The following is a 10,448-nucleotide window of genomic DNA, read 5'->3' on the forward strand; positions in this document are numbered from 1 at the left end:
TTAGCATAAATAGATTATTTTGTACATAAACATAGTTTTTACAAGATAAATTTTAAAAATAAATTTTTATCCAAACAAATCTCTCAAATTTTTCTAAGTATTGAGAACATAATGCATAATTAATGATTTTTTTTTTAAAAAATAAGGTTTTGAGACTTTTTAGTTTTAAGAATAAATTTAAATAATCCATAGAAAATTTATTACTTATCAGAAAATTTTAAAAAATATTTTCAAACAGAAATTCAATGGTGTTAGCATTATAAAAAAATTTAGATAATTTATAACAATAAAAAAATTAAAATAAACATTTTAAACAAATAGAATTATTTTTAAAAATAAATATTTTAAAAATAGTTTTACTACCCTAAAAATCGAGTTAATTTTTCTAGGTGTTCAAAATATAATGGTAACTTTCTGAATAATCAAGACTTTCAAAATACATATCTAGAAAAATTTTTAAATTTTAAATTATGATTTTTCAATCAAAAATCCATAATAAATTATTTAATCAATGAAATTTTCCAAAAAAAAATATATACTAAGAGTTTATTCATTCTAGCAATGGGGGAAAAAAATTCAAAAATAAATATGAACACTATGCAATCAAGCTTAATTTTGCAAATAAAATTAACATTCATAAATTTAAAATATGCATAATCATTTATTTATACTAAGCAAGATTTGGGGAGCCAAAATAAATTTTTACCTACTAGGTTAATAAGAAATTTCTTGGGTACAAATGTTTACAATACTTTTCTAATTTGACCCTTATAATATTTAAGGTATCAATTTAGGCTTCTATAATTTCTTGAAGTATTAGGATTACCATATGCATTGTAACGACCCAAAATTCCTCATTACGAGTGCTAATAGTGGTTAAAAATATTTAGAAATACTTTAGAAATATTCTAGAGATTTTTAGAGTATTTTTATGTAATTTTTGGAGGTCGTTTGGTATTTTTACTAAACGAAAGAAGTTTCGACAAAAAAATATCCAAGCCGAGATTCGAACCCGAGACCTCCGGCCGAACCAAGCTTTAAGCAAGTCCAGCTGACCAAGTGTGCAAGCGGTCGTTGCTGATTAAAAGAAGCATGAAATGTATTTAAGTAGTAGAAGTTGATAACAGGAAATAATAGGAAGAAAAAGGTTGCAACCGAGATTTAAACCCACAAACCAAACCTTAAACAATGCGCGGCTGACCAAGTGTCCCAGCGAAAGTTGCTGATTAAAAAAGGTAATGAAATTTATTTAAGTAATAGTTAATAGGAAACGAAAAATAAATGGGAATAAAAGGGGCGGCTGAGGAATCGAACCCGTAACCTCTGATTTAGCAAAAACACAGCTGACCAAGTGTTCCAGCGAGCAATGCTAATTAAAAGAAGGAACGAAATTTATTTAAGCAGTAATTAATAAATAAGAAATAAATAGGAGAAAAAGGGTTCAATTGAGGAATCGAACCCGTGACCTTTGACCCGATCAAAGATTTGGCTAACCAAGAATCTAAGCAGCGGTTCTGTTTAGAAAAAAAATAAAAATTTATTTAAAGAGTTAACAGAAATACTAGGTTATAAAAGGGATAAGTTAGGAGAGGGTTTTATTCCCGTGACCTAAACCATTCTCTCCTTCTCTTCTGTGTGCGACGGCGGAGCTCGGGCAGAAAACAAAAGGGGGTTAGGGCATCGTCTCCGGCGACTGGCCAAGGTCCTAGAAGCCCTTCTTGTTCGGTTGTGAGTCTAAGAACACCAAGGTAAGTGCTTCTCGCCTGCAATAGGAGTAGTTTCGGACCTTTGTTCTTCTTGAATTCGAAGCATGAGAAGCGCTTATAGTGCAGATTTTTAATTAAGCTTATAGTGCAGATTTTTATGTAAGCTTATAGTGTAAATTTTAATTAAGCTTATAGTGCAGATTTTAATTAAGCTTGTAGTGCAGATTTTTAATTAAGCCTATAGTGCAGATTTTAATTAAGCTTATAATGCAGATTTTTATGTAGGCTTATAGTGTAAATTTTAATTAAGCTTATAATACAGATTTTTATGTAGGCTTATAGTGCAGATTTTAATTAAGCTTATAGTGCAGATTTTTATGTAAGCTTATAGTGCAGATTTTAATTAAGCTTATAGTGCAGATTTTAATTAAGCTTATAGTGCAGATTTTAATTAAGCTTATAGTGCAGATTTTTAATTAAGCTTATAATGCAGATTTTTATCTAAGCTTATAGTACAGATTTTAATTAAGCCTATAGTGCAAATTTTAATTAAGGTTATAGTGCAGATTTTTATGTAAGCTTATAGTGCAGATTTTAATTAAGCTTGTAGTGTAGATTTCTTAGAGCTTAAAATGCAGATTTCTTTAGAGCTTATAGTGCAGATTTCTTAAGAGCTTATGGTGCAAATTTCTTTAAAGTTTATAGTGCAGATTTTTGGTGGAACTTGTAGTGCAGATTTTTGGTGGAATTTATAGTGCAGATTTTTTGTGGAACTTGTAGTGCAGATTTTTGGTGAAACTTATGGTGCAATTTTTTAAAGAAAAAGATTATAGTGCAGTTTGGTTAAGTATTATAGTGCAGAGTTTATGTTTGCATAGTATGCAGAAATAGTGTAGCATAGAATGCAGAATCTTGATTAGTATAGTATGTAGAATTTTGATTAGTATAGTATGCAGATTTTTGTTTATGCATTTCAAAGTTAGAATTTGTTTAAACATTTCAATTTTTAAAGAAGCATTCTTTTATTAGAGGTATTAACAAGTATAAGAAAGATAAAAAAAAGAAAGAAAAAAGCCAAGGGCTTAAGTAGATCCCAAAGTCAAGACTTTAGGGATTTTGACACACAAGGTGCTTGTTAAAATGCCGAGGCATTATATATTAGAAGTATTAAAAGATAACAAGTATTTTACTTTTATCAGTGACACTGTGCTGGACTCTCAGTTGTCCTTGGGTTGGGCTCCCATAGTCGTCCCTAGGTTTAGATAACCTAGTATGCTGGACTCTCAGTTGTCCTTGGATTGGGCTCCCATAGTCGTCCCTAGGTTTAGATAACCTAGTAAACCTTACTAGATTCGGGACTAACTACCTTGGGTCTAGTTAGGGATGCGCGCATAGCAAGTACAGTTGTCGGGCCCATCAGCAGCATGATTATTATTTTTATCTATTATGAAAATAGTTTTCAAAACTTCACAAATCAGTTACGTGAATACAGTTCAGATTCAGCATTAGCCTAGTATTAGTTTAGCTCAGTTTATCTATCAGTTCAGTTAAACTTATTATTCTGAAGTATAAAAGGATAAGTTTTGAACAAGTGAAATAAGCTTTACATGTTTAGCATTTCAGCATGTCTTATTCTTTTACTATTAGATGAGCATGTGTAGTATTTCCTTCAAAGCATTCAGTTTTAGATTTATTTTATTCACATGTATATTCGAGTTTTGTGAGTTAGATAGCGCTTACTAAGCAATTTTTCTTATAGTTGCATTTCCTCTTACTGCAGATAAAGGAAAGGAAAAGTTATAGCAAAAGAAGGCGACAAGGAGGTGCGGATGGATGTGTGATGCATGGACTATAGAAGCCTTGAGATTTAGTTAAAGATTTTATTAAGATATTTTGTATTTAGACATTTGAGATTGTACCTTATATTCCATGTCATTTGAGATTGATATGTAGTTTAGATGTGTAGATTAGTCATTTAGTTTTCCGCTGCTAGTTAATTACATGTTTAGAGAGTTTATGTATTAATCTTTACATGTGAACAACTCTAATTAAGTAAAGTTAGTAGTCCAGTAGCGCTCCGCCCTCGCAGACTAGTAGTGAGGAGGGTGGGGTGTTACATGCATAGTTTTTTAATTATTTTTAATTTGATTCTTCAATTTGCCATTTTCATCTTTTAGTTTACCATACATTTCTAAAGGACATGTATTCGCTAAGATCGTTTTCAATTCTAAAACTTCCTTTTTCAAATTAGTATTTTTAGACTTAAGTTTATATAACAATCTAGTTGTAGATTTAATACCTGAATATAATGCGTCAAGAGGTACTAGACATACCTTACTTGCCAGATCTAATCTAAAGTTTGTTTCTTCCTCCTGGTTTCTTCTGAGGATCCTCCCCCTTCGTCTATGCTCTCCTCCTGGTGACTTTCCATCAGTGCAAGTCCAGCATACTCCTCCAAATCAGATTCTGATGGACTCGTCCCAAGTCGCCTTTAGAGTTGTGAGTTTTGTTATACTTGGTCCTTTTTTGTTGTCCTTCTTCTTCAGTCTTGGACAGTCATCTTTGATATGTCATTCTTTATTGTAGTGATAACATCTAACCTTTCTTTTTCTTCTTTTCTTGGCCTGCACTTCATTGAATTTATTAGATCGAAAAAATTTCTTAAATTTTCTTGTCATAAATGTTTTATCATCGTCGAAGGAAGTTTCAGCATCTGATTCATCCTTCTTAACTTTTAGGACAATATTATTTGATTTTTCTATGTCCTGAGTATCTGCATAACAAGACTCATGAAGTTTAAAAGTAGAAAATAAACTTTCAAGTGTACTTATCTTGAGATCCTTAGGGGGTGTTTAGTTGGGGATTATCGTTGATAACCTTGGTAAGTTATCAACAAAAACCTTATTTGGTTTAGGTAATAAGTGATTCCCACCATGTCAGTAAAGTTGGCATGTAATATGAAATTGTATTACCTCCAAAATTTAAGATTTTGGATGATTCTAGGGTTATAATTTTTTTTATTTCAAAATTACCCTCCATAATCCTCTCTCCTCTTTGTCCGAAGCCGTCGAAAGAACAAAATTAATTCTTATTTCCTTCATCTTCGACACTACTTTCAGAACTACCTTCATTATTCTCCGATGCCACCCACCAACCGTCTGACCTAGCATCGAACAAAGCAAGGAAAATAGCTACCTCGGTCGGAATAACAACCTTTGCTATTCCATTGCGCAAGGGAGACGCAGGTTGGCTGGAGCAACTCTTTAGCTAGAGGGAACAAGGAATAAGGAACAGGGAACAACAATAAGGTTGTTGCCTCCTATGGTCGGAATAGTCCTTGATGTTGGTGCAGGGAGGACTAGACAATCGAACATGTGTTTTGATTATGTCAAAATGTCCAAAGTTAAGTTGTCTTGTGATCTAACAAGGTTGATTGAACTTGTAGGAAAAGTCTTAAGTGTTCTTAGGCAAAAGTCCTAGTGAATTCTAGGCAGGTGGAAAATCCTAGTGGGTGGTAACCCTAGATCCTAGGGGGCAGTAACTATAGGTGATGAAAAATCCTAGCTGCGGTTAGACAGGTAGAAAACCCTAGGGGGCAGTAACCCTAGGTCCTAGGGGGAGGTAACCCTAACGGAAAGTCTTGGCAGGTCTAGCGCTTCGGGCAAAATCCTAAAGTCGGGGACTCTAGGTTGAAATCTTGGTGGTCGCAGACCGGGTGGAAGTCTAGACGAGTCGTGGAGCGGACGTCTAGCATGAAGACCGGAAGCCTCGAACGTTGAGTAAAAGTCCAATCGATCTGAAGGACCAATCTGGCAACAGGTAACTTCTCCTGAGAGGATTAGGTGAGGACGCGTTCTCCAAAGTGGGAATAGTAGGCGTCGGTTCGACCTAGAGTTTCGATGAAACTCAAACTCAAAATCGGACAGTCAGAGGCTATCAAATTTCATATTATATATATTATTTTATATTTGGACTAACTTTATTTTGCAGAAAATAAGGGGTTGGAAAAAGTTAGTCCGGGCGCCCGGAGTCGATCTAGGCGTCTGGAACTCAAAAGTTATCTACAAGCTGATGTGTCATGCGTCAATTGGTCGAACCACGTGTTCCAGGCGCTCGGAGGGGTTCTAGGCTCTCGGAACAACCTATAAAAGCATGCTTTGACCAGGAGCTTCACAATACGATCACGAATAACTTTCACTTCTTCAAGCTACTCAAAAAAGACTTCTACGACACCCGAAAGCTCTGACAATGATTCTATTGAAGATTTTCTTATACAAAGTTGTCGGTATTCTTTAATTTTCAAATTACTTGTAAAATTATATTTGTACTCTTTTCGAATGATTAGTGATTGCCTATCGAAAGCACTCTCACGTGCGGACCTTGGAGTAGGAGTCGTTGCAGGCTTCGAACCAAGTAAATTCTTAGTGTTTGTGTTGTTTATCTTTATTTTCCGCTGCGTATTTACTCAAAATGAACGAATTAGCCACGAGCGCTATTCACCCCCCTCTAGCGCTTTACGATCCTATACTTTATGGGAGTAGCGGGTTTAGATGGAAAGCAAGATTGGTCGACATCCTTCTTTGGTCGGAGCAACAAGCTCTGCTGGTCGTCTACACATAGTGGAGCAATAACCCTCTTCGTTGGTCGGTGAGATCAACAACCTGATAAGTTGGCCGGCGGAGTCGAGGAGGAGGAGCAACTTCTTTAGAAAGCTCTTCTTTGGCGATGACTAGAAGAGGGCAGCCCCTTCCTTTCCCTAGTGTTGGGTGGCGATGACAACCACGACTATTATGGCTAGTCGGCAACGATAAGAAGAAAAAGGGGAAGCCGCTTTTCCTTACTCTATTCAACGGCGACAATGAAGAGGGGAAGAACAGAAGTCACGGGAGAGAGAAGAGAGAAAAAGGGCTTTATTCAATTAAATTAATTCAAAAGGTCAAAGGGTAAATTAGTAAATGTAAAACTAAGTGGTTGCATAACCTAAGTTGAACCAAACACCTAATAGGTTATGTTTTATTCCCCATAACCTTAGTTATGTGATTACCTGGTAATTATATAATCAAGGTTATGCATGATAACTTGAACTAAATGTACCTTTAGAGATGTAGTAAGCATCTACTAAGGTTGACCATTTTGGAGTTCTCAGAAAGGCGATAAGTGTGTACCTTAAAGAGTCATAATTTGTTACTTTCTCTCCGAGGTTGTTGAGCTGGGTGATCAAATCTTTGATCTTAACATAGTCGCATAGAGTTGAGCTACCTTCTCTCCTTTGTTCATCCGGAAATTCGTTAGTTGACTTCAGAGAATGCCCCATCTCGCTAATTTTGCTTCCGAAGTGTCCTCATAATGTTTTAGGAATTTCTCCCAAAGCTCTTTTGCGGAGTCGTATCTACTGATCTGGCTGACTTCCTAGGGCGAAAGGACACTAAGCAGATGGAATTCTGCTTTGCTGTTAGCCATGAAGTCAGCTTGTTCCTTCTTCGTCCACATGTACTCTTCTTTGTCGACTCCTTGTTGATCGATCCTTAGGTGCTGCAAAATCATATTTTATAGTTAACAAATTTCAAAATCGGTCTTGAAAAATATCTCCATGTGTTTTTTCCACGTTGCAAAGTCTCCCTCAAATTTCGACGGGTAGATGCTGGATCCAACCATTTCTTCTGCTTCAGATAACAATTAGTCCTTCTGAAGCGAGTCTAGCTATGAGACCTTTATTGAATAGGTGATTCCGTTGTAGAATGTGTGGATGATCAGCCACTTTTCTAATTCATGATGTGAGCATTATTACAATAGCCCCTTAAATTTATCTTATGCCTCAAACAAAGATTTCTCTTCCTTTTATGTAAAACTTGTGATTTGATTTTTCAGATGTGTCATCTTGTTAGGAGGAAAATACTTGTTGAGAAAATTCTACTCCAGTTAATCCCATGTTGATACTTTTTGATGGTAGAGAATGCAACCAAGTCCTTGCCTTATCTCTCAAAGAGAAAGGGAACAGTCATAACCAAATAGTGTCTGCAGAAGCACCATTAAGCTTTAGTGTATCACAAAATTCAAGGAATACCTCCAAATGCATATTCATATCATCTATAGATGCGTCTCCAAATTAATGTTGTTGAATCATAAAGAACTTTGTAGGTTTCAATTCAAAGTTATTAAAATCAATGGAAGATCTTTTGATGCTAGATCTAAATCTTCTTGTACTAGGTGCTGCATAATCCTTTACAGGCTTATTCTCATCGTTGGTGGCCATGATTGATGTTGGTAGTTCTTGCTCAGCTTCTAGTCACCTCTGTAGGTTTCTTCTCGTGTGAAAGATTCTTTTAATCTTAGGATTTGCATCTAGCATAACTTCTGATTTATCAAATATTCGCATATAAGAAAAACCTATTCAATTGCAAAGAATAAGATGAAAAATTACAATAAAAAAGAAAAAAAATCTAGATTAATCAAATTGTAAATAAAACTAATATCAACTAAAACATAGTCCCTAGTAACAATGCCAAACTTGATATGCCATAACTGTAAGTGCACGATCGTCGTTAAGTAGTAAAATTATCATCCTCTCTGATCACGGTGTTGAATACGAATTTACATGTAAAGGAGACTATCTAGATGAATCAAATTGAGGGAATTATTATGGAAGCGAAGCAAATTAAGAAAACTCAATGAAAATTGATAAGAAAACTAGTTTATGAGATATTCTTAGAATTTTGATTTCATCGCAATGACCGTTGATAATTTAGTTGTAATTCTCTCTCTTACCTTAATGTTAGATTATGCTTGAAGGTGATTTATCTTAAGATAACCAATATTTTCTTTCAAAATACACGAATGTATGTATCCTAACACAACTCCTATGCCCATGGTAATCGAGTTATGATAGACCCCTTTACGCTCTATGATAACCAATGGTATTTTCGAAAGAGTTCGAACTACTTTTTTGATCAAACACTCAAGTCCAGTTCTATAGATTTGAGACTAGAGTTCATCTCACAATTCATCCCCTAATTACTAATATATGCAACATACACTAATACATCATAGTTAAGCATGCTAAAATTGGATTAAGAATCAAACATATCATTAATAAAGGAGAGAAATTATAAATATCAATCGTCAAATTAACATCATATTACTCTTTAATCCTAGAATTAAGGAGACTACTCCATCATGAGGTAAATACAAGCCATAGACATCAAAGAAAATATTTTACAATTAAAATTTGAGATTCAAGTGCAAAAAGAACTCAGTTATAGATGTTGTCGATCTCCACGTGCTCCTCGACGATCAAAATCTCTAGGCTCCTTGGATCTCTTAGAAGACAGCTCTTTTAGGTCTCCTGTCATAAGAACCCCATCATTGCTATAGTCAGCGCCCCTTGGTTGCTTTTCTAGCCTTCAAAATATAACATAATTTCCTAAAATGCAAGGGGAACTGTCAACGAAACCTTAACTATCCACAACAAGATAGGTGCCACGGGCAAGCCGTGGATCATATTGGAAAATTTATCATCTGAGCTCAAAATGAACCATGGTCTTGGCAAGTGCCAAGGTTTGGTCGTGGTTCTTATTGTAAGACAGGAAAACACAATAGAAGGAGGGGATGAATATCATTTATAAAACATTTTCTTTTATCTATAAAATAAGAACACAATGAAATTAAAATATAAAGAAATATGATATAATTTTTACTTGGTTCGTAGCTCCTAAAACTATTACTCTAAGGCCTATGATATGATCATGAATCGTTTACAACCAAACAATCAGCTAACTTTCTCCTTTTGAAAAATATTTTGGAGACAGAGAAACCTCTTATAAGAAATAAGGGTATGAAAACACTTTTGTCTCCCTTTTACAAATGAAATGCAAATGCATATAAGGACAAGTTACCACCAACAATTAATTGAAGATAAGTGTAGGTTGTTAGAAAAAGCAATTCAATACACTAGAGTTGCTTGAATGTAGAGCAACACTTGGATTGTTGAAGAATTAAAAAAGATTGATATTGAGCCTTTGAATTCGAGCCTTCTTTTATAGTACTTTATTGGTCAACTGATCCTCTCTTTCAGTCAACTAATAAAGATCTAATCTCGCCGAATTAACACTTAATTTTGACTTTTTACAGTCGACTAATCCTTTTGTTAAGTCGACTGAATCACAGTGCCATCCGTGTTCATGTCCAAGTTCATGATAAGATCAAATTTGATCTCCACAAGATATGTTTGTTTGATCTATAGATCATCTAGATCGGTCAACTAATCCTTCAACTTCCTTCTGCAATCAGATTGGAGTGCAGTCAATTAGTTGATCGGATCAGGGTTCGGTCGACTGATACACCTTATCAGTTGATCGATCCTAGCTTTTCCTTTTGGAGTTAGATTATATTCAACTTGACCTTATCTCTTATGACCGATCTGTTGGAACCCCAAGGTATTTTAATGTGATCAAATAAGTTAAGTTATGTCATGTTTGGTTTAACCCTTGTGTCTAAGTGTGCAGAAGCTTAGGAGCACAAGAAGTCGAGAGGAAGACACTGCTAGCGAGAAGGACGACATGGGGGAAGAGTCGATGGGATTGGTACGTCCGAGGGACGAGGTGCCGCGGAAGAGTACACTGGTGGACGAGAAGAATGTACGCGACGTTCAAGGGATGAGAAACCGGGGAGAAAGACTGCTTGAGGAGAAGACCAGAACTTGGGTTCGGGTGAGCTCTATTCTGGATGGCTGAGATCACCCAAGCT

The 10,448-nt window shown here is 35.3% G+C and overlaps 1 non-coding gene across 1 annotated transcript; it reads left to right on the forward strand.

The window, feature by feature from the left end:
* Positions 1 to 7,470: 7,470 nt before the first annotated feature.
* On the forward strand, positions 7,471 to 7,577 carry LOC121983510. The gene has a single exon (XR_006112559.1). It is a non-coding gene; the product is annotated as a small nucleolar RNA R71 (small nucleolar RNA).
* The last annotated feature ends 2,871 nt before the right edge of the window (positions 7,578 to 10,448 follow it).

This window comes from Zingiber officinale, chromosome 5A (genome assembly GCF_018446385.1).
Source record: "Zingiber officinale cultivar Zhangliang chromosome 5A, Zo_v1.1, whole genome shotgun sequence".
NCBI lineage: Eukaryota > Viridiplantae > Streptophyta > Magnoliopsida > Zingiberales > Zingiberaceae > Zingiber > Zingiber officinale.